Source organism: Cibotium barometz, chromosome 15 (genome assembly GCF_041138505.1).
Source record: "Cibotium barometz isolate CiBa-2024 chromosome 15, ASM4113850v1, whole genome shotgun sequence".
Classification (NCBI taxonomy): domain Eukaryota; kingdom Viridiplantae; phylum Streptophyta; class Polypodiopsida; order Cyatheales; family Cibotiaceae; genus Cibotium; species Cibotium barometz.
In genome coordinates, this window is record NC_141060.1 from 28,679,674 (window position 1) to 28,705,583 (window position 25,910).

The 25,910-nt window shown below is 47.6% G+C and overlaps 1 protein-coding gene across 4 annotated transcripts in view; it reads right to left on the reverse strand.

Moving 5' to 3' along the window:
* Positions 1–282: 282 nt before the first annotated feature.
* LOC147631140 (uncharacterized) overlaps positions 283–25,910 on the reverse strand; it is a 64,773-nt gene continuing 39,145 nt past the window's right edge. For all 4 annotated transcript variants that reach the window (XM_086809483.1, XM_086809485.1, XM_086809484.1 and 1 more), the window contains one exon: positions 283–408. The gene's annotated coding sequence lies outside the window, so the exon portion shown is untranslated. The remainder of the gene's footprint in view (positions 409–25,910) is intronic.

Consider the following 25,910-nt stretch of genomic DNA (forward strand, 5'->3'; position numbering starts at 1 on the left):
TAATCCATGCTACAAACATGCATTTTGGTGTATATCCATATCCAACCTTCCACCATCTGTACCATGTTGCCGCCCATTTGACAAATATATACCAATGGACAAACTAATGCATTCTGGTGTATACCCCACCTTCCAAGACCCACACCCATACCGTGTACATGTTCCCCATTTGACAAATATATACCAATGAAAACTTCAAGTTATTTCCTAAACTTAACAAAAACCAAAAGCGATTCACTTCTTTAGAGTCTACTCACAGAGCTTCAAACTTGACGCCATGGGTAAAGCTACAAGCATAGCCACAAATCTCAAAATTTCAAATTAATAAGGGTTACATGAACTTGTAAACAAAAAAAAAAATACAATTACTCCTTGAATCACGAACTCTCCCCGTTGGGTCCAGACAGCCTGGTACCAAAAAGAGTAGTTTGTGTATCAATGCTTGGGAGGTACTCATCCACACGCCACAAATTTAAAACACTGTAATTTCGGAATTTCATGCCAAAAACAGAAACAAATGTCTGATAGTGCAGATGGGACTTGGGTTTTGTTGGGAATGTGGTTCACGGGTGGTTAGATGCCCAAGTGTGGTCACAGGTCCTACAAAACAAATGCAGCTATTATCACCTGCCGTCTACTAAAGGAAAAACAGTGAAAAGGGATACAGATCGTGTCCCGTACGCTCCAAACCGATTACAACGGTAAGCCACCCACCGAGCTAGACACAAGCACAACCCTGGCAAGCCCGCACCCACAAACCATCCACGTCCCATACCATGCATCCCCAACCCTCACGACTGTCACTGGCACCGCTAACCAGTGGGCTAACCATTAGCTAGGACCCTTGGGATGCCCCAGTCCCAACTTCATAGCCTCAATGACCAATTCACACTGCTATAAGAACTGTCGAGCCCACTAGCCTCATTATGTCCACACAACATGGGACAACAATTGTTGTGTGTGAACTCAATTTGCAACGGAAACTAGAAACAAACATGGTGATTAAGTGTCACTATTTGGGCATTCTCTACGCTCGCCCTGCAAGAATTACAAGACAAACAAACTTTCTTTTTATGTATAAAGGACGAGAACATCTTATAGATGCATGCATATTGGGTGATACTATCTGCGATGTTTCTCATGTACAAATTAATAAAGCAATGCAAAAGAGTGTTTCTTCGTACTTGGTTTTTGTATGTGATGATAGGGAACATACAAATGTGCATGTAGATCATAGTTGCCACAGTATGAAAATAGAATACCGTACGAGAATTTTTGGTACGATTGAAATTTTGGGATACCGTACCATAAAATACAGATTTTTTAACACTTACAAACTTAGACATTTTCAATTTGGAAGGGTTGACTCTAGAGAAGTTTCAAACCAAAATTTCATTAAAAACAAGTTTGAAGTGAGAAAAAAAAAAGAACACAAGCATAGATGAATGATGAATCAGGATATCCAATAGGAGTGCAATGCGCGTTAGGCGGGAATACAAAAAAGTGAGTACAAAAATAGGGCCAAGGCCCAAGGAGAGACTAGAAAAAGACATAACTATTAGAGCTCTCGCTGAAATCATCCTCAAGAGAAGAGGACACATCGGTGGCCTCGTTGAAGTCGCCATCGCTAAGAAGGTTTCATGAAACTCCGGCTCTCTGAGCTCATGTGAGAAACCAAAGAGAGCATCCTCATATGCAAGAGCTGGTGTGGAGCTACCGGAACCACACCGCACATAGGCATGCACCATGTTTGTCGAAGCGCAACGAATCGTGCATCCACGGCCTCCTATTCACACTCCTTTGCCACTAACTCCACACCCATGACGAGTGCCAGTAAGTCGTCGATCCAAGAACTCTAGCTCTCGATAGATCTCTACATAGATCCTCTCCTCCACATCTTGTTCTTTGTTGACATTCTAAAGAGTGTCCCCTATGAGCTTGAATGCATCCAAATTCACCTACATTGTACAATGATCGCGTGACAAGCAATGAGCATCAAATTTCAATGATTCAATGTATTAGAATTTAGTTTCAATAAACATTGAAGTTTGAACAATGAAAACTTTAGTCTTTAAAGTTTACATTGAATGCTTATAACTTATAAGTTATACTTGTCTCGCCAATTCCATCTTTTGCTCAAGAGATTGCGTAACTTTGTGTGTACAAGTAAGTAGGAACTCCAATTTCTCTCACATGCACCTGAAGAGCAATCCTGAGCTAGGATTCTCAAAGCCACCTTTTGGAGGCTTGAGAGCGCATACCCAAATGTCTCCCACCAGAAGAGGGGCTTCACAAGGGATTCCCTCTTCAAGCACATAGTAGATGCAAACATGCTCCCTCCCTTTGGTCGTTGTAGCTAATGAGCTCCTCAAGGAACTTCCCATGGCAATCCTTTGGCACTGCTTTAAATGAGAAAGCATCTCCGTCTTGAAGTAACTCCACATCAATAAAGAGGGCGGCCGATTTGTAAGCTGGATGCAATAATGCGACAAGACCACGGATGGGTCTTTGCATCCACTTCCATCTCTTCTCCACAACGGCCAACATACCATCGCACTTCTCTTCGTCGATGGAAGGAGAAGTGTGCAACTCCGCTATAGCCTCTCTCATGAAGTGAACGAGAAGGCCCATGGTGACCCCCTCCATGTCGGTCATCCGCATTACCCTATATAAGGGCATGACCACAATGTCAATAGTGCAGACCGACTACCAAAACTCCTCCTTTAGGCAAAGCCGTTGCATGGCTTTGGCCTCCACCGATTCTCGCTCATCCCACTCATTCCACATTGTTGCGACCACTATTTGGCGAGGGGGGGATTTCATATCGTAGTGGTGGTCCAAGAGGATCCACATGTAGGCAAAGCATGTGGATGAAGGCTTCTTCACCTCTAGCTTGCTATGTTCGTGAAGCACCTTCACCTTTGTTGTGAAGAAGGTGACAAACGATGTAACTTCAGCCCCCACAACAACTTACCTATATCCTCCATGAGCAAGTCAATGCAATGGAAGGCACAAGGCGTCCACACTATGGAGGGATAGTCCTCCTCGAGCAATTTCCCCATCCGACGGCAATTTGATGTGTTGTCGGTGACGACTTGCATCACGTTCTCCGGCCCGACCTACATGTTACATGAATGGATGCAATCAGCGTATGACATATCTACATATGACCATAGTTGTCACGGTACGAAAATACAATACCGTACGGAAATTTTTGATACGATATGAAATTTTAGGATACCATATGACAAAATACAGTTTTTTTTTTCTACACTTACAAACTATGGAGATTAAAGCTTGAATGCGAGGAAAGGTTGGGAGGGGAGGAGTCCACAGTGCTTGAGGAACCAGAAGATGGAGATGTCTCTCCATGTTGGATCTCCCAATTGTCTCCAAAAAAGAGCCTGCATGGATAGTGCGATACCAAAGGTCTCCCAGTGTAGTGTTTATGACTTTCTATCAACACTTACAAACTACGGAGATTCAAGCTTGAATGTGAGGGAAGGTTGGGGGGGGGAGAGAAGTCCACAGTGCTTGAGGAACCAGAACATGGAGATGTCTCTCCCAGTTGGATCTCCAAATTGTCTCCAAAAAAGAGCCTGCATGAATAATGAGATACCAAAGGTCTCCCAGTGTAGTGTTTATGACTAAGGGACTGTCCTTGCTCAGTTACGGACAATGCATCTAGGGTGATAGGTTTAGGGACTCCTCTGTAGATCAAAATGGCTCTGTCCAAATCTTCTCCCTCGTACATAACTTGAGAATCTTTACTATCTATCCTACCTATACTAGGATCTCCAAGTGATGTAGCAAGATTCTCTCCTCATCCTACCAATCAAGTGTACACAACCAGTCTACCTTGCCAGATTTTTTGGGTCTCTCAGCAACCCCATATGGAATATTGAGTGGAAACGAAAGTTGCGAAGTATTGTGGGCATTTGGGATCTTCGTTGACTATTTTTGTTGAGCATTTGGATTTTTTTTCTCAAGGAGGAGGGAGGGGGGAGAGAGAGAAAAATAAATAAAAAAATCGTACCATACGAAACTGTACCGTGCGAATAGGTTCGTACCAGTACAAGAAACAACCATGCATATGACATATGCTAAACTTTAAACTTTAAAGACTTAAGCACAATTTGAAACTTACCTCCATGATGGCTTGCTTAATATGGCAATATATGAATGGACCCGATGTTTACCTCCCCGCCTATACAGAATCCACGCCACACAAAGTATGTGCCAACAGGAGAAGAGACAAGTATGTTGATGATGCCTCTCTTCTTCCGGTCACTCCATCCATCGAAGAGGATGCTACACCCATACTTGGACCATGCAGCTCGCACTGGATTGAGAGTTCTATCGATTCTCTCCTTCTCATCAACAAGCCTCTTTGTATGGTAGGAGACACCCATCCATCCTTCACATGGGCCCACGTTCACAATGGCTTTCACCATTGTCTCCCATTGCTCTACCTTAAGTACATGGAACGAGAGATTGCCCTAGTGCATGTAATCTCTATAGCCGCTAACCGTTGCCGTTCTCGGAGATGTGATAGAGAAGAAGAGATACTCCCACTGGCTTGCCTCATCCGAGACTCAAACATTTGCCTCTTTGATGAGGCGGAAGCGGCTACGGAGGCAACAGGGGAGAATGTATCACAAGCCGCGGAGATAACTTCATCATCCGCCCTTCAGCTTCTACCACTATCACGATAAACACCCAATCCATGTTGAAGTTTTCATCGGATATAGCTAGGGAGAATTCCTTGCATGGCGCAACTTGCCTCCCCACCTTTTCCAGGTGTTGAAGAAGCCTAGTAACACCACAATACTTACAAGTCCACTTATATAACTTGGACTTTCCTTCGGCTTTCTTCACATGGATAGCATGCACATTGAAGGCTTAGTTCTTCCTCGTCATTGTAATAGACAGACAAAGACAACTTAGAATAGATGGATAGGCAAGAGAGAGAGAGAGAGAAAGAAAGAAACAAAGAAATATTAAGCGTCTACTAAAGACCCAATGGGCCTATGAGACCAGAGTGATACAATAATGTCCATGGCATATCTCATCATGGAATGGAAAATAAAACAGAAAACATAAACATAGCTATCTCACTTGGGTGATACAAAACTGTCCATGGAAACTCATCATGGAAATACTAAGAACATAGAGCCATGAGAGCAGCATCAGCTCCGAGTAGATGGTATACCACTCTCCAAAATATCAAGCATGGAGCTAATGAGTATGGCCGAGAGAGAGAGAGAGAGAGAGAGAGAGAGAGAGAGAGAGAGATTAACGTCTACGAGAGGCCAAAGTCGGCCTATGAGATCAAAAGATTACATCATATCCATGAGGTACATCATCCTAGGTACAAAATAGTAATAAAGAAAGATAACAAAAATCTGAGAACTATAAAATCTAGTGTAGTATGCGGAAGCTTCGGAGAAGAATCGGTAACTTCAATACTTAGAATTCAACACTCTTTTCGCGATGGAAATTGACGCACAAACTGAAAGGAGATGTGCAGAAAATAGAGAGAGAGAGAGGGAGTGATGGAGAGGACACAGTATTGGGTCCCAATTACCCTATGTAGGGCCCCCAGCACGGATTGTGTATTTGCTTTATTGGAATGATGAGAAATCCGAAAGAAAATACAGCAATCTTGGACCTTTTCTTGGCTGGAAAATCCTTGCCCTTGACGTTCAGTTCTCCACCCCTTTGCTTAGAAATTCCCTTGGCTTGTCTAGCCCTTGATTTGCATGAGCTCTTGGTGTATAATGAGATGAACAATTGGGATTATGGACTCTCCTATTTATACTACCCAATCACCAGCAGTCGGCCAGCATTAAAGCAGTCGACCAGCATAAAATACTCCCACGACTGAATTTCCAGCATTTAATGCTGAAATAAATCACATAAAATGCTGCGTTTTTTCCCTAACTGGCTGGGCATCATGCGCCTGCTTCTAGAGGGCTGGGCACATCTTTTGCCCATAATCCAAGGGCTGGGCAGCCTGTATGGGCTGCCCCATACTTGCCCTACAGCCATGCAAAGGCTGTTTTCTCCTGCATTTTGCCTTTAGCTTGCCCTAGGGCTGTCTTAGGGCCCCTCCATGGCTGGTGGGTTCAGCCTGGGCTTTCCTGGCCCTCATGGGGGCGGTTCTACACCATTCCCATGCCCACTCAGATCCGGGGTAGCCCTATGGGCTAGCCCCTCGTCCTAACCACTATCTACTCAGCGATCTGGCATCCAGTACCATACCAGATACACAGAACCACTGACATCATTCTGGAGGGAGACTCACAGCGCGGACTGGCAGTGTTTCAAGTGCAGGACAGTGCACACCTGACCTTGGACACATGTGCAGGACAATGCACACCTGACCTCGGACGACTGACATGGATCCCTGGCTGACTCATCTCGGACTGGGCTCCCATGGGACTAGTTCACCATCCCAGGTCCTGCACCTTCTGTATAGAAATGTCTACGTGGCATCCAAGTGCGGGATGCACGTGACATCCCCTTCTGCTTAACTTAACAGAAGCTGCATAGCCTCCAAATAATCCGTTAATAACGCCGGATAGTCTTCGAAGAACTCTTTGTCGAGCCATACCGCTTCATGAGTTCCCCGGTCCTGAAACTTCGTGAGAAACTGTCGTAGTCTTCGGCTTCAGCCATGCTTGAAACGGTGCAGAAGGATCTGTTCTGGAACCATTACTTCTGCTTCATCAACAATGTCTGGTTCCGCTTCGTCTTTGACCTCTGAAGGGAGAGGACCTGCGTATGGCTTTAACCAACTGACATGAAATACATCGTGCATAGTCCAACTCGGAGGTAGCTTTAACTACATAGACACCTCATTAATCTTTTTCCGGATGGGAAAAGGTCCAAAGCTCTTGAAAGACAACTTTGGGCATCGCTTGCCCACCTGCTTCAATCTTTGCTTCATTATCCGAAGATAAACCCAATCCCCTTCCGAAAACTTCGTATCCCTTCGGTCTTTATTGGCCTGTAGACTGTAGGCCTCTTGCGCTTTAGCCAATCTGTCCTTTACTGACTCTAAAATCTCCTGGTAAGACTCCGTCACTCTGTTCGCCTCCGATACTGAAGACGAAGTCCTGGTTAACAACGACTAGAAAGGTCTTCCAAACGCTGCCTCATATGGAGTCCTGCCAATAGCTGAAGAAAAAGAATCATTTAAAACAGCTTGAACTAAAGGCAAATACGATTCCCACTTACCTTGCTGATCGTGGACATAACACTTCAGCACATCAAAGGCCAACTCATTGTATATCTCTGTCTGGCCGTCTGTCTGTGGGTGGAATGTACTGGAAAAATTGAACTTAGTACCAAAATTATCAAACAATGCCCTCCAAAAATGACTGGTAAACTTGGCATCTCGGTCTGACACTATGGTTCTAGGAATCCCGCCAATCGGGTACCAATGCCGAATTAACAACTCGGCAACATCCTCGGCGGTCACATTGGCCCTGCAAGGAATAAGCATAACAAATTTGCTAAACCTATCAACAATAGTTAAGCACTGCATATTAAGCTTACTCGGACTGGGAGGTAGATTCGTGACAAAGTCCATGGTAATGTCTTGGAAAGAACCCTCAAGAATTGGCAAGGACATAACAACCCTATCTTCTTTCCACGAGGAGCTTTCACCTTTTGACAAATGTCACAGCGTTGTACATATGTAAACACATCACGTCTCATCTTTGGCCAATAGTATTGCCGTTCTAATTTCTCCATAGTCGAATTCATGCCCCTATGACCACCTGTAATGGCGTCATGGGCATCATGGAGAAGAGCTGCCCTGAATGACTTCATGACACATAGTCGGCCTTTGTAGAAAAGCCAACCATCGCGCATCAGAAAATGGCATGGTCCTATGGCATCCAATGCCTGTTCCCATTGAGTACCGAATTCCTCTGAATCCGCGTACGTGTGCTTCATGTCCTCTAGTCCTGTACCAATAAGGTCAAGTCTAGTGGTCTGAATCGCAGACACTTGTCCCTTCCTGCTCAAAGCGTCAGCCACTGGATTGGCCTTTCCTCGAAGGTACTCAATCATACCACCGAACTACTGGAATATCTGACTCCAGCGGTGTTGTCAATCACTCCACTATGCACTTGGCATCGTCTGAGTCCAGCGCAATGCCTGATGGTCAATGCGAACCTTCGAAAACACGGCCATACAGGAAATGTTTTCAATGTTTCAAGGCCTGTATAACTGCTAGGAGTTCACGATCATAGACTGAGTAGTTCTTCTCGGCGGGCAGTAACTTACGAGACATGTAAGCTACTGGATGACCATTTTGTTGTAATACACCTCCAATTGCGATGTTACTCGCATCGGTGATCACCTGAAATGGGTTGTCTCACGAGGCAAGTGCTAAACAAGGCGCTTCTGACAAAGCCACCTTGAGGTTCTAGAATGCCTCCAACGCTCGAGGAGTCATTTGAATTTTTTGCCTTCTTGTTTTCACTCCCTTTAGCAGATCAGTGAGATATGCCGAGAGGTCAGAAAACTTGTCGATGTGGGTGGAATATTTCTGGCATATACCCACAAATGATCTAATGTCATAGGCTGTCTGAGGTACTTCCCAGTTGACAATCTCGGCCACTTTAGCCGGATCAAGTCGAATGCCTTCAGCACTAATTATATATCCCAAGTAATGCTGTAAACCGGCCTTCAGAAACCAAAGGGCAGTGGAACAAACATTTGCACATAAAACACTTCAACACCATTGAGGACCTAGAAAAGGAAAACAAACAGGGGGAGCTAGAGTGCTCCTGCAAAAAGTACACGGACACCGATTGGCCCCAAATCGCAGTGGCGTCCCTTGGGGTATTTCTTTAATTGAATATAAGAGCTTTGATTACAATATAAGGCTGGTAATTCAACCGTCCCAGTAGAACTCCTGAAGCCTGCAAAGAACCTGCATCTGGCTTCTAATCCACACGGCATCCACAAACAAGTCCAGCCATTGTTCATATCGAAAGACTCTTCTCACATTGAGTCTGCATACAGAAGCTTTCTCCCATGATCAAGGCTGCCACAACCATCCATAGCCTCTCACACAATGAACAGCATCACACCCTGACACATCCAGTGCTTCTACATCACAACACAAACTCCCAAACTGTCTCTCAGAAGAGAACTCGCATCACAGCACAGCATACTATACAGTTGACGCACCTGTACAAACCCTCTCTACCTTCCAAGGGTACTATCCATCTCTGTCATGGATTCCATGTCCCCTGTCCTATCAGTAGCAAGGCTGTACCAAACATGTGTCCATTCCTGTACCTTCTGCCTGCATGTGACCTTTCTCCTGGAGAAACTCAAAAACATGTTTCTTCGAGAAAACCTACGACCTGTTCCCACATGAAACCCTTAGGCCTGTTTCCCTTTGAAACTTCTGTCTTGTTTCCCATACATCTAGTTACCTGTTCCCTCATGAAACATCTGGCAACATAGAGATGCCCATAACTGTAGGTCCCACTGTTCCTTTCTAGCAAGAGAAAGCAATCTGCTCCATGAGCACGCAGCCATGCGAGCTTGCTTCACTCCCATGCCAAGAAACATAACCAAATGACCTTGTACTTGCAGCCAAAAAACCCAAGCACATAGCTGAATTTGCGACCAAACAAAAACAGCCCATAAACTGTCCCAAAACAGTCCCGAATCAAAGCATAGAAAGGCTGAAAGTTCCATCAGATGAACGCCATCGACATGATGTCTACGTTCATGGAAAACTAATCTTTGCCTTCTGTAAAAAACACGGCGTTCTCCAAAAAGCACACACATGGCCTAGCTTTTTATGCGCTGCCTGTATCGTGGTGATGCATCGCCTACAACAGTACTCAACTTGCAGCCACCTGTATGAAAAAGTGTGCAGCTGCCACCTGAATTCAGCTGTCGTACAGCCTCCGTACTGGACTGTACCTGCTGTCCGTACAGGCCTGCAGTTACTGTTCCAGCCGCCAGCCCAAGACCTGCACAGTAGGCGCCAGAATCTGCACAACCAAAATCTGCAACATGGACTGTACCTGCAGACAGCCGCCTGACCTGCCACGTGGACTGTACCTGCACAGCAGCCGTACACTGTACCTGCAGTCCAGCCCTTCCATGCGCAGCCAGCATGCATCTTCAGGCGATCAGCCCTCCTCAGCGAAAAAGCACATGCGCCTGCTGTAGGGATAGGCGCCTCTTTTGCCTGCTAGCCCTCCTTTTACCCAAAAAGCACACGTGGCCCCAAATATAGCATAAGGGCCACGTTTCTTTAATGAAGGGCTTAATAAATGATTTTAAAGGTTTTTAAACCTTCAAAGCTAAAATTCCTTTGCCCCCTTTCACACATGGGGTTATCCACACATGGGCTTCCATCTTCACTCCCACCTGATGCCATTTCACACTGTCCACCATGTCCCCGTGCACATCTGCATCTTGTCCAGAGAAAAACACAGGGTCATGACATACCCCCCTCTTGAAAAATGGCAAGCGTCCTCGATTGCACTCAATGGCACAGTAAAGCATCTCATGAGCAAAGATACCCCATATGGCAGAAACAATGGCCTTCCAATGCATCTGGATGATAGAACAATCATCCTGCACAATAAGCCACACTGTCCTCTTGCTTGTTCCTTCAGAACCTACAGCAAAAGTCTAAAACCAAATGGAAACACGTTAACTGTGTTAACCAAAAACAAAACCATGCATCATTCTACATATGACACACATATGCATGACACACATATGCATTCGCAAACAATATGCTCTTCAAGATGCTCTACCTACTCCAAAGTAACAGTCTAAGGGCTGCTCGCAAGCCTTACGCCCATGGGCATCCCGCAGGACCCACGACTGAAGGTAAAACATGAGCATATGAAAGCACTCAATGCATCCAAACACTACATCCAGTAAGCACTTTCCCACATATGTCTCATGGCCATCCCGCAGGAGTCACACCCATGAACATAATAAAGCACTTGATGTATCATACCAACATACATGCAGCACATGACACAATGCAGAGTATGTCCCAATGTATTCTCAATGGTACCAGGATCCAATGGCACCAGAATACAAAAATACCTCTACCTCAAAAAGTGTATGCATACATGCACAAACAGAGTTCGATCCATATTTCCATGAACCAAACCAACTCTAGGACTGCTCGCAAGACTTATGTCCTCCATAGAGTTATCCAAAGTTGCAGTTAGAGTTCCAGGTGCGCGCGACTGCCAACTTTACCATCTCATGTGACTAGTACACAATATCATAGAAGTCCCATAAGCAGATGTACTGTCAGCCTCAGTACCTTCGGGTGAATACAAAGATGTCACCAAGCGACTCCTAGATAACAAATGAGCCTGTCTGTAACAAGGGAGCGGAGGTGCTACCCCCCTCTTGAGCATCAGGCAATGCTCCAGACCTATGCTCTGCTGAACCTGAATGAGCCGTAACAAGAGTCGACTCCAACTCATAGGCATCAAGATAAAGCTGCAACTCCTGAGGTGAATCTGCTAAGTCACCCTCCTCCATCCACTTCGCATCCATCAGTGAACCTCCTCCATCCACTTCGTATCCATCAGTGAACAGCTTTTGAACTTCACAGGATAGCGACGGAAACTTTACCCTGTACCTAATGTGCCAGTATACGCTCAAGAATAAGAACCTCGTCAAGTTCCTCCACTTCCATCTGAGCCTCATCTGATACATCCTCAGGCACCCAAAACCTGCTTGCACTCCACCCAAGTGATAAGCACAAGTCCTCGATGAAGCATAGTAGATCACCACTAACATAGAAAGAAACTGTCTTCCGAACCCATGAAGCCTCTATGAAGATACCACCGGTGACAAACTGTCGAAAGCAATAGCCTTCAACGCATCTCCTGCACCATAACACTTCAACTGCTTCTTGTTCCTGGCCGACTACTTCTTGTCCTTGGTGTCTTTTCTCCTGAACTTCATCTTCAGCTCTTGCTCTTCACCTCATATAGGCAAAGACACAAAATCCTGTACTGTGTCCTGCACTTCCTTTTCACTTTCCTCATGTTGAAGCTTTTGATGTGACTCTCATGAGACAACCACGAGCTCGCCCCCTTAGGAAAGTTGGCGATTGTCCCAACCAAAGCAACCACGGACTCGCCTCCTTGAGAAAGTCGACGATGTGTCCCGGCAACGGAACCTTGTAAACCGGCCTTCAGAAACCAAAGGGCAGTGGAACAAACATTTGCACATAAAACACTTCAACACCATTGAGGACCTAGAAAAGGAAAACAAACAGGGGGAGCTAGAGTGCTCCTGCAAAAAGTACACGGACACCGATTGGCCCCAAATCGCAGTGGCGTCCCTTGGGGTATTTCTTTAATTGAATATAAGAGCTTTGATTACAATATAAGGCTGGTAATTCAACCGTCCCAGTAGAACTCCTGAAGCCTGCAACAAAGAACCTGCATCTGGCTTCTAATCCACACAGCATCCACAAACAAGTCCAGCCATTGTTCATATCGAAAGACTCTTCTCACATTGAGTCTGCATACAGAAGCTTTCTCCCATGATCAAGGCTGCCACAACCATCCATAGCCTCTCACACAATGAACAGCATCACACCCTGACACATCCAGTGCTTCTACATCACAACACAAACTCCCAAACTGTCTCTCAGAAGAGAACTCGCATCACAGCACAGCATACTATACAGTTGACACACCTGTACAAACCCTCTCTACCTTCCAAGGGTACTATCCATCTCTGTCATGGATTCCATGTCCCCTGTCCTATCAGTAGCAAGGTTGTACCAAACATGTGTCCATTCCTGTACCTTCTGCCTGCATGTGACCTTTCTCCTGGAGAAACTCAAAAACATGTTTCTTCGAGAAAACCTACGACCTGTTCCCACATGAAACCCTTAGGCCTGTTTCCCTTTGAAACTTCTGTCTTGTTTCCCATACATCTAGTTACCTGTTCCCTCATGAAACATCTGGCAACATAGAGATGCCCATAACTGTAGGTCCCACTGTTCCTTTCTAGCAAGAGAAAGCAATCTGCTCCATGAGCACGCAGCCATGCGAGCTTGCTTCACTCCCATGCCAAGAAACATAACCAAATGACCTTGTACTTGCAGCCAAAAAACCCAAGCACATAGCTGAATTTGCGACCAAACAAAAACAGCCCATAAACTGTCCCAAAACAGTCCCGAATCAAAGCATAGACAGGCTGAAAGTTCCATCAGATGAACGCCATCGACATGATGTCTACGTTCATGGAAAACTAATCTTTGCCTTCTGTAAAAAACACGGCGTTCTCCAAAAAGCACACACATGGCCTAGCTTTTTATGCGCTGCCTGTATCGTGGTGATGCATCGCCTACAACAGTACTCAACTTGCAGCCACCTGTATGAAAAAGTGTGCAGCTGCCACCTGAATTCAGCTGTCGTACAGCCTCCGTACTGGACTGTACCTGCTGTCCGTACAGGCCTGCAGTTACTGTTCCAGCCGCCAGCCCAAGACCTGCACAGTAGGCGCCAGAATCTGCACAACCAAAATCTGCAACATGGACTGTACCTGCAGACAGCCGCCTGACCTGCCACGTGGACTGTACCTGCACAGCAGCCGTACACTGTACCTGCAGTCCAGCCCTTCCATGCGCAGCCAGCATGCATCTTCAGGCGATCAGCCCTCCTCAGCGAAAAAGCACATGCGCCTGCTGTAGGGATAGGCGCCTCTTTTGCCTGCCAGCCCTCCTTTTACCCAAAAAGCACACGTGGCCCCAAATATAGCATAAGGGCCACGTTTCTTTAATGAAGGGCTTAATAAATGATTTTAAAGGTTTTTAAACCTTCAAAGCTAAAATTCCTTTGCCCCCTTTCACACATGGGGTTATCCACACATGGGCTTCCATCTTCACTCCCACCTGATGCCATTTCACACTGTCCACCATGTCCCCGTGCACATCTGCATCTTGTCCAGAGAAAAACACAGGGTCATGACAAATGCACTTGAAACAAATAAAATTCTGACTTCTTTTCATTGACGTAGAGCTCGTTGCTTTCCAACAACTTAAGGACTTTCTCCACATCAATGTCATGCTGCTCAACTGTAGCTGAAAATATGAGTATGTCGTCCAGAAATATGAACACACACTTTCCAATCAAATCCCGAAAAATATGCATCATCATGCAGTTAAACGTAGCTGGGACGTTCGTCAAACCAAATGGCATGACCACAAATTCATAGTGGGCCCGTTCCGTACGGAAGGCTGTCTTGGGGATGTCCCCCTCCACAATCCATACCTGGTGGTACCCACTCTTTTAATCCAGTTTTGAGAACACCTTTGCTCCATTCAGCCTCTCGAGGATATAGTCAATTCAAGGCATCGGGAATCTGCTCTTGATAGTTAGCTTGTTGAGTGCACTACGATAATCAACACACATACGGGAAGACCCATCTTTCTTCTTGACAAAAAAGATCAGTGCTGCAAATGGCGACACGCTGGAGCGGATGAAGCCAACTTGCAACAATTCTTGGAGTTGGCGGTCCAACTCGGATTTCATTGCCTTAGAAAGGCGATACGGAAACTTACTTGGGGGTTCCGAGCCTGGGAGGAGGTCAATCCTGTGATCCTCCGATCTGGACGGGGGGAGCTAGGGAGGGAGGCTTTCCCGAAGAAAAACCTTCTAGAACATTTCGTGGAGAACCGAGTACTTCTCGGAAGCACTGGCCACCGTCTGGGCTGTCTGGATGTAAATCATCGCACACTGTGTGCCTTTTCAGACTGCTCGCTGAGCCTGCAAGTGGCTTATGAGCAGAAAGTTCGAAATTCCTGGCTCACAGTTAATGGTCACCGGGGCGTTTGACAGCTCGTGGGTTCAGCCAGGGCCTTCCTGGCTATGGGGGTTGGTTCTACACCATTCCCATGCCCACACTCAGATCCGGGGTAGCCCTATGGGCTGGCCCCTTGTCCTAAACACTATCTACTCAGCGATGTGGCATCCGGTATCATACCAGATACACAGAACCACTGACATCATTCTAGAGGGAGACTCACAGCGCGGACTGGCACTATTTCATGTGCAGGACAATGCACACCTAACCTCGGACGACTGAGATGGATCCCTGACTGACTCGTCCCCCGGACTGGGCTCACATGGGACCAGTTCACCATCCTAGGTCCTGCACCTTCTGTACAGAAATGTCTACGTGGCATTCAAGTGCAGGATGCACGTGACATCTAGAGAGAGAGAGAGAGAGAGAGAGAGAGAGAGAGAGAGAGAGAGCTAGAAGGCTTTCTTATTAGTGTACAGGTTTGCATAGTCATGATCCTTTAGAGGATCTTTTGTGGGGGCTTTTTTGGGGCCATAGGTTCTATGTGAGCCATGTGGCTGATGTACATTTTTACATATAATATAAAACACCATTTCACGAGAGAGAGAGAGAGAGAGAGAGAGAGAGAGAGAGAGAGAGAGGGAGGGAGGCTTGTGAAGTTGAAAGAGACAGGGAGGGCTTTAGAAGTTGAGGGGGAGAGAGAGGGGGTGGGAGTCGAGAGAGAGAGATACACTGTCTGGAAAAGAAAAGAAAGAACTAAGTATCTAGCCCCACAATACATCAGTAGGGGGGGCATTCGGGAGAGAGAGAGAGGCTTGATATTTGAGAGAGAGAAAAAGAGAGGCTAGAGCTTCAAAGTTCAAGCAATGGAGCTTCAAGCTTGAATGTGAGGGAAGGTTGGGGGAGGGGAGGGCACTTTAAAGGAGTTTCTCAAGAGTTCAAGCCTATAGCCAAGACAAGCCAAAAAAGATGGTCGAAAACAGTTTAAAAGACGGATAAAAACGTGCAAAAACGGCACTTTTGCAAACGGTCAAAACTGTCCAATGGTCATATCGTACCATATGAATCCTACGGTAAGAACAGGTTCGTACCGGTACGAGAAACAGCCATGGTGTAGATTCTCTTACTCGTGATACGCTGAATTCTTCGAATATATAGATTGCTTTGCAAATACATTGCCGAGTGAAATACTTCCCCGCGGCCAGAGGATCACCGTATTGATTTGGTGCCAGATACTTCACCTCCTAATAGGCTAGCATATCGTGTGGATGTTTGCCAACAAGAGTAGATTATGAAGCAAGTTAGTGAACTATTAGAGAAGAGCTTAGTGCGACCAGCTCTTCGCCATTTTGTTTACCTGTTCTTCTTCTTCTTCTTTTTTTCCCAAGAAAAAGATCCTTCAATTAGTTATAGAAAAAATGGCCACAAAGGGCTAAATACAACCACGGAGGGCTAAATACAAACTTGCCTCATTTAAGGACGGGAATCAAATGATCATAAGTGGAAGGGACGCTTCTTCTCCAGCTGGCCGCTCTGTGAGAAGAAAGCTATCTCATACAAGGGGAGGGAGAGGGAGGAGGAAACAACCACATTGGTAGTTTGTAATGCCAAACAGGGTCACCACCTCTCTCTGTGAGGAAAGGGCCAGGCCTCCAAAGCCTCAAGAACATTTCCCGTCACTTCCGCATGTGGTCTGAACCTCCCTGTAACTTCCCCCACTGACCACGGAGAGTATGAATGATATCAAGCCGACGAAGTGTGGGTACCCTCGATAGCCTCACTGCATCTAGCACGCCAAATGTGCCCGGCTGCTACGCAACTACAAATCTCCCATCTTTGGCATGAGCCTAGCCGCCAGTCGCCTGTAGGTGGGACTATAACTGGTACTGCTGCAATATGATGGTGAGAGACCTGAAGGCCTAGTCCTTCCCCATCCTCCTCAGAAGCCCTAACCACTCCAGCCTCTGTAGCCCAAGCGACAATGCTTCATGTAATGATCCGGGCCGGTATCCTGTCCATAGCGAAGATACAAAGAATCCGCTACCAAATTATATGAGCCTTTGGGCAATCCTAAAGGCAATGTTGTTGAGGCTCTTGGGGGTGGCCGCACCTCGGACAAGCTGCTAGTTGACCTCCAACTGCCAGCCAAGTATTGACCGCCAAACTCCTACGTGCCATCAACCAAAGAAAGAGGGTAATCTTTCTAGGCCGAAAGCTGTCCCACAGTCTTTTCCAGAAATCTGTAAGGAAACGTTGTGAGAGACCCTGAGAATGCCAATGTGCTACTGCTACTGGTGTGCCATCTATCTCAAGCATCTAGATCCTCCGGCCTAGCCGCGTAGTATATGCAAAGAAGGGGACATCCAGAGTCTCTTCCCGATCCGCTGGATCATGCCAAGTCCACTCTCCCGGATCCCATTGAAGGCGTGTGAGAGGTCGGCACTCCCATATCCATAGCCACCATAGTCTCTCCTTGGTTACCTTGGTAGGTGCTGGATCAATGTGCCATTCTTGTGCCCGAAAACCAATCACCCTCACCCTCTGCAAGGTGCAGCCACTAAAATTCTCCAAGGGAAGCTCAGATGTCTCTAGTCTGCCATGGGATCCAATAGAGAAAGTGAGCATACCACTGTCCTCATCTGCTCCATGCCACGAGGATATCATGTCTGGTAAAAACACCTAGCCACACTGGGGGAGTCGGTTCTGGGGAAGTCAACCACTTCTGAGGGATAGCTGAGTCGATGTCGGTGATGAGCCTATCTCTACCCCAGATCCCAGTTAGGTCTCTCCTGCATCTCCGGTGGTAACTGTCTGTCGGCGATCCAATCTCCAAGAGACCGGGCTAGTCCCACGCTCAAGGCGCCCAAAGATACATGTGGTTCGGCCCCTAACATGTGGCCACTGGGTAAACAGATCAGGGGGTTACAAACCCCAAAGGCAGCCAAAGCCGCTCCTCTGAGGCAGCTGGAGCTATCTGTCTGAGGGCTGGCCTAAGATGGTCCCAAGCACGAAGCAAACTGCCTGCAAATCTATCCTCAAAAGCCGGGCTAAAACCACGGGCTTGCACCTACGGCCAAGGGCCCCCAAGCCTTAAAAGAGTGCAGGCTAAAATCCGAGCCAACAAGAAATCCTTCTAGGGCTCACTACCAGGAAGGAGGCCCCTAACAATCAGCTTGCCCAGCAAGGCGCGGCTCTGTATGGTAGGGTCGATGAGGCCTAGCCCCCCTCTGCGACGTGGCTGAACAATCACGATTCACTCTCCATGCCACCTTGGCCCTGGCTGGCCTCCCATCACTGCCGGCCCATAAGTTGTTCCGAATCAGTCGCTCTACTTGGCCAGTACATGCCCGAGAAAAGGCCCAGCATGAAGTGATGTACCACATGGTGTCAACAAGTACCTAGTTCGCCACCGCCACCATGCCTGCTAGGGAGAGCTTCGCCGAGCTCCAATAAAGAAGCTTCTTCCGAATACTCAAAAGAAGCAAGGCGAGCAACTGCTCGGGAGAGATATCAATGCCAACTTGGCAACCGAGATAACGAACTAGAGTGCCCCTCGAGATCCACTGGAAAGCCTCAACTGGTCGCCAGGTCGGGGCAGTTGTTGAGCCTACCCAAAAACCACACAACTCGTGCCAATTGATTGCTCTTAACGCGTGGTAGAAAATCTCGATCACCTCCGCAAATCTCTGGAGATTCCCCACATCTCCTGCAAGGAAAGCTGCTGTGTCGTCTGCAAGCTCTAAGTCCAGCAACTCCTCTTGCGTGCGGAGTGGAAGACAATCCCTGAAGCCCGGTCTCCTGGGCAGAGAGAAAACTACTCATGGCCTCGACGATGAATAAGAAGAGGTAAGGTGCCAGAGAACAACCCTGTCTAACCGAGCGCGAGAGGGGAAATCTGTTGCCACGGGCTCCTTGAATGAGAACATGGTTGTGTGAGGCTAAGTAAAGTCCTAAGACTCCACGAATCCACTCCATGGGGAATCCCATCTGGCTCATCGTGCCCTCCAGAAAGCTCCAATCCACCCTATCATAAGCTTTCTCAAAGTCTAGGAGTAGCACAATGAGGTCATGTTGCCGCATCCTGGCCGAAGCTGTCGCCTCCCAGAAGGTAAAGATGTTGTCCAAAATGCTCCGATCCTAAACAAGGCCAGTCTAAGTGTCATGGATAAAGTCTGGGAGAAAAGGCTAGAGTCTCCAGCTGATGGCCTTAGCCAAGATCTTATAGGCTGTCCCTAGAAGAGTGATGGGTCTCCACTGCCAGATCTCCAATTCCCTCCTTGGGAAACCAAGTGAATCAAGCCCTCTGAGAGCCTCTCTGGCATGGCACCTGTGATCATAATCTCATTGAATGTAGCTCGTAGGCCACCTTCCATGAGGTCCCAATGGCGAAGAAAGAAGGAAACTGGAAGCCCGTCTGCCCCCCGGGCATTTGTCCCTGGGAAGTGCCATCAATGCCTCCGCCAACTCCACAAGAGTAGAAGGTGTCAATAAGAATGACCTAAGAGAGGGCTCCCTCGTATGCCGCCAGACCCTCACACGTGCGTCCACCACCTGTAGAGATACTGGGGCATCTGTGAGGAGAGCTCGAAAATAGTCTGTGGCGATGGCTCACACCTGGGAGGGATCTGAAACAATAGCTCCATCTTGGCCACACAACCTACGAATACCGTCTCTCCTCCTCTGGGGCCAGCTATCTTGAAGAAATCTCCTGTGACTATCGCCAGCCCGAGTCCAGAAAGAGGCCCTAGCGTGATACCTGTACTCCACCCTCCTCTCCTCTATGGATCTACTCACTGTGCGAGCAGCAGCAACCTGACTCTTGATCTGCTGGCTATCGGGGGACCTCTCCTGAAGCTGCTATAAAGAGGCAAGACCACTCCTCAGACTCCTCTCTTACTCCTCGAAACCCTCCAATGCTCTGGGCTGCCTCCTGCAAGAAACAGTTGGAGGAGAGCTTGAAAAGAAGTCCAATCCCACCCATATCTGCTCTATCCTGCGGCATATCTTGGGTCCTGAATGAGGCTAACTGAAATCCTCGAGCTGACATGCCTTTCGTGCCTCCAGGGGTCCTCTAAAGACAGAATAGCAGGGGCATGATCAGAGAATGAAGTGCCTGCCAAGATACCAATCATACCCCCTTGGCTGCAAGCCCACTCATCAACATAAAACCTATCTAGTCTAGAGAGGTTGGGACCGGTGCTCCTCCTATCCGATCTTGAGAAGAAGCAAAGGCTCCAGGGCTACACCCAAAATCAGGAACATGCCAAGGGTCCTGTCCCCTGAGTGCAAGAATCATCTCCTCCCAGGTTGAATACTCAGCTCCTGAAACTGTGGTCATGCCACCTCCAAGTCTGTCCTCTGTTGCCTCTATCATGTTAAAGTCACCGCCCAAGCACCAAAAGTCAGCCTAAGGGAGAGCCTACTGGACTGAGACCCAAAGGAGGGCTCTACCTGCAGCAACGTTCGTAGCATAAACATTGAGGAAGCCAATGCTATCCTCTCCGATCATAATGGTAATCCATTGTGCATGCCCCGGGACAATGACTCCTAAGCGAGTCACTGCCGGCAGCAGTTCCTCACTGACAGCGATACACACCCCTCCAAACGTCCCAGAGGAACCGAACGATGGGGAAGAAAAAGTGTGACTCCTGCCTGGAAGAGTCTTCCCACATCTGCGGGTGCGCCCCTCGGAGAGGTGATGCTCCTCGAGGAATAAGATATCCATGGGTCCCCCAACTATGGCTCTCATAAGCTCACCTCGTAAGACGCCTCGTCTCTGAAAGCACTGAGGTCCAAAAACCTTGAATGTTCCATGAAACAATCCGCATATCAATCTCTGTGTGATGCAGCACTAGCGGAACTTCCCTCCACTCGACGAGTCTTGGGCGAGGGTTTAGACAGGGAATAATCACAATCTGTGTGGGGGTGCAGGCACGCCAGGTGGGCACTAATCCTGTCCTCCATGTGACACCACGCTGTACGAGCGCAAGAGTATGCATACTCTGGACTCCATCGATCACAATGGAGGTATCTGTAAGAGGGGGGAAGAGGTATTGTGGCAGAAGTATGCATGAACACGAAAAACAACACCTCCAGGCTAGAGACTACCATCTCCCCGTCCTGTCTTCAATGGATTGAACCTCCAAGCTCCATCCTAGCTAGAGGCCAAAAATGGGCGAGAATGTCGGTGATGCGAAGATCGTCGAGATGATGGGAGAGCTCGACTGTCTAACCCTGGATGGCAACAACCGCCAACTCGGGATCCCACTCTGTCCCCGAGGCTGCACTGAAGGAGAAAGAGAAGATCATCACGCCATTATCTAGTGTAGAGGGCCTGGAGTGATGAAAAACCACACATACCCTAACATGGGATACTATCTCCTCAAATATGTCGGTCCCTTCGGTCGGCAAATATCGAAAGAAACTATAGTCCACAGGTTGTCCCACGATCCTGGGAGCCCCACCTGGGGACTAAGGTGGGACAGCCCTCATCGGGGAGACGGCAATGGTCATCTCAACCAGCTCAGAAAATCGGTGAATCAAGCGATGGACAGATCTCGTCGGCCGCCTCCGCTCCGAGTCAGGGGCTGCTGGGAGCCGACAGGAATTCTCTGGAGAGGCAGATGGATGGGGGACGAAAGGCTTGGAGGATAGAGGCCGGGCGGAGTGGACTACGGCGGGTAAAGTCGGTGTCGAGGCTGGGGAGGAGGGGGGGAAGGAGGTGGGGGAGACGGCGAGGGGCGTGGAGAGGACGGGGAGGGGTGCTACTGTGGGAGATCCACTGGAGAGGAGAGCTGGGAGAGGCGCCTGCCGGGGGCTCAAAGACCATGGCATACATGAGACTGCCACAAGCTGAAGCATACGGAATCTTGGCCATATCAGCCCTGTCACTATCCGACTGTGGGCTGTCCATAGCACTGACTTTCACATATGGAGGCAAAGGAATACTAGTCTTCTTCCCCCCTCCATATTGAACCTCTGCAAAACTTTGCCAATGTATTCCTTCTGAGACAAATACAACACATGCTGATTTCTGTCCCGAAGTATCCGCATACCCAAAATGTGATTTGCATCACCCAAATCCTTCATATCAAAGGTCTGATGCAGCCTCTTCTTCAAGGCATCCATCTATTTACAAGATTTCCCGGCAATCAACATATCATCAACATACAAGATGAGGATCAAAAGACTGCCATCCAAAGCTTTCTTGGTGTATAAGCAGTGATCTATGTCACTCCTCCTGAAATCCTGGGATTTCATGAATGTATCAAATTTATGATACCATTCCCTTGGTGCCTGCTTGAGCCCATAAAGACTCTTTTTTAGCTTGCATACAAGCTTCTCCTTTCCATTCACTGCATAACCCTCTGGCTGTTGCATATATATCTCCTCATGGAGATCACCGTGAAGAAAAGCAGTCTTCACATCCATCTGAATCAAATCCAGATCATCATGAGCAACCAAAGCTAATACAGCTCTAAGTGTGGTCATTTTGACCACTGGAGAGAAGATCTCATCAAAGTCCACACCATATTCCTCCTTGAAGCCCTTAGCCACTAACCTGGCTTTGTATCTTGGCTTTGCATCAGGTGCAACTTTGAGCCTGTAAACCCACTTGCATGGCAAAACCTTCTTGCTTGTAGGCAAATGCACCAACTCCCATGTTCCATTTTTGTGCAGACAATCCATCTCTGACTTCATAGCACGCTCCCAAAGAGCCTTGTCTGCCCTCTGTAAAGCCTCCTTTTAACAAGAGGGCTCCCCACAGTCAGTGAGCATCAAGTAGTCAACCCCTGGAACAAACCTGTCAGGGGGTCTGGAGGGTCTTGTGGACCTCCGTACCCAATGATCATCATTTGCAGGTTGCTGTCCAGCCTGCATATCACCTATTGGTGGCTCCTATTCCATGCCATAAGGTTGAAAGATCATGCCCAGTATCTCCTCTAACTGTGGGATATCCATAGGGATATCTTCTGCCATCTCTGGCTGTCCATTTGGACCATTTTCAGCACCATTTAAGGGCTGGTTTTGTTGCTGTAATGGCTGATTTACAGCCCTTGGTTGTTGCCCATGATGTCCATCATCATCAAAGATGACTCTGCCAGGCTCCTGTTGCCTTGCAAGCTCCTTATACATGCATGTTTCATCAAAAATGACATCATTGCTGCGTATAATCTTTCTATTCATTGGATCCCAAAGTCTATACCCCATTTCACCTCTGTCACCATATCCTAGGAATATGCATTTGTGAGACTTAGGATCAAGTTTGGTGCGTATTTCCCTGCGTATGTGCACGTACGCAACGCAACCAAACACTCTCAAGTGCTTGTAGGACGGAGGCTTCCCTGTCCATACTTCCTCTGGCACTTTCCCACCAAGCCTCGTGTTAGGTGACTTGTTTATAAGATGAACGGCTGTCATAACAGCTTCAGCCCAAAAACCATGAGGTAACGCAGCATGTGACAACATAGAACGGACCTTCTCCTGAATGGTCCTGTTCATCCTCTCTACTGTCCCGTTTTGTGGAGGATCATAAGGAGCATAGAGCTCCCTCTTGATGCCTTAAGCATCACAAAAGTCCTGAAACTGTTTGGACATATACTCTCCAGCATTGTCAGAACGCAAAGCCTTCAGTGTTTTGCCAGTTTGATTCTCAACATGAGCAACAAACTTCTCAAACACTGAGAATGTATCACTCTTCAAACGAAGAGGATAAACCCACACCTTGCGTGTGGCATCATCAATAAAAGACAAAATATTTTGCCCCTCCCAAAGAAAGTTGAGGCTTCTCACATACATCTGTATGCACAAGCTCTAACTGAGCATCTTTTTGTCCAAGAGCTTTCTTGTGGGGGCACTGGAGTTGCCTGCCATATATACAATGCTCACAAAACTGAAAACTTGAGAACTTTAGAGAAGGCAAGTAACTAAAACGAGACAATTGCTCCATTCCTTTGACACTCATGTGTCCCAACCGGCTATGCCACATAGAGATTTCTGGCAGCTCGGTTGCATTTACATTAGCATGCTGACAAACACCAGCATGCATGAAGTAAAGAGTGTCCACCTTAGAGCCTCTGGCAACAACCAGTGAGCCCTTACTAATCTTCCACTTTCCACTACCAAATGTGGTAACATAACCAGCATCATCAAGCTGTCCAGTAGAAAGTAGGTTCTTCTTGATCTCAGGCACATGCCTGACATCATGGAGCATAAGCTGTGAGCCATCTGAAAACACAAGCCTCACATCACCTCTGCCAAGAATCTGACATGCATGGTTAGATGGGTCATTTAGCCAGAGCTTGCCCTCGGCGGCAATCCAAGAGACTGCATTCGGTGGTTCCTCGCCCCATTTCTCGTGTTGATCCTCACCAGGGGACAGGGAGAAAGGTAGGCCCTTAGGCAGCAGAGCACCAGGCTCGACGACTGATGGCCCAATTGTCGGCGAGTAGCGGACGGTAGACCCGCGTCGGGGCCGCCAAACGACCACCAGAGCTGAGCGATGCTGTCATGTGCGCTAGGCTAGAAGAACTTAGGACGATTCGGTTCTATCAGAGAACCATTATGAGCATTTATCTCAGCATTTTCCCATTGGTGACGCGCCCTCTCGAGGGCCTGGAGCGTGCCCCTGCGGCCTCTCTAGGATGGCAATCGGTCCCTTGTGGAGATTCCCCCCCTGACGCCAGTGTTCACAGAGGCCGACAGACCTCTTTGATGTTGGGGTAAAGGCATTATGCCCACCCGTATGGTGTGTACAAGCCCATAAGTTTTATAGTACATAGTACACTTAGTGCATTAAAAGTACTAAGTGCACTATGTGCACTAGAGCAAATATACATGTGTGATAGGGGAGTCACACACTCATACTTTTGTGAGTTGACTTATCCCCACATGTCTCTCTCTCTCTCTCTCTCTCTCTCTCTCTCTCTCTCTCTCCCCCTTCTTCTCTGTGTGTGTCTCCCACATGAAACCCTAACTGTTTCAGTTGAGCTTCTTTAGCTCCTTCAACTGGTATCAAAGCTTGATCACCTCCCTCTTCTCACAGTCCCCTGTTGATTACTCTACTGGTCGCTTCCTACTCGCCGTACCATTTGCACGTGATCGCCCTGCTGTTGGTCGCACTGTCTATTGTGCGCCTGCTGGTCTTGCTTAGCTGGTCGAAGAGCCCTGTCTATTGCTGGTCGTACTGCCGTGGCTGCCCAGCGTAGGCAGCCAACAGACCACGCAACTGAGCCAGGCGTGCCCAACCACAGCGTGGGCTGCTCAGCCTGCTACCAGCAGCCACGTTGCCCAACCAGGCAGCCAACAACTGCTGCTCAGCCAGGCGCACCACAACACAATAGCTGCATCATAGCGCAGCCAGCTCCCAGCCTGCAAAGCAGCAGCTCTCAGCTCGCAGCACCAAGTCTAGCCGTAGCTCCCTTTAACAGCCGTACAGCACACAGCAGCATCCGTATCTGCACAGCAGCAGCAGCAGCAGCATCAGCACATGAGTCAGCAAATAAGAGGTCCCCCTTCCTACAACAGAAATCAAGAAATTCAGTCTGCAAATCGCAAGAAATCAGAAATTTCAGAGGTATTTGCTTCAATTTTGGGATTTGCATGTCCATTATTACCAATTGAGCAGGTACAGGTCCTAATGGCTCAGATTTGAGCACAATTGGCAACATTGGGTGACATTGGTCCATTATTACCAATTGAGCAGGTACAGGTCCTAATGGCTCAGATTTGAGCACAATTGGCAACATTGGTCACATTCCGGGTCAATTGGCAGGAAATTGGGTGTTAACATTTGGGGCTTTTGATGTAATTGTGCCATTGGGCATTCATACATGCTGTATGATGTGAGCAATCTCACATTCGGGGCTAAATTGCAAGAAATTGGAGTGCAAATCAAAGGGCTTTTGTGCCAGTTGGGTTGATTTGCATGCAGGCACTGGCATTTGATGCTTTGGGCAATGTGTTGATGCCTGTCAAGCACTCAATGTGCCAGTAAATCAAGGGGCTTTTATGTATTGGATGTATATGTGGCCAGGGGGAAGCATTGTGAAGACTCTGGATGCCTT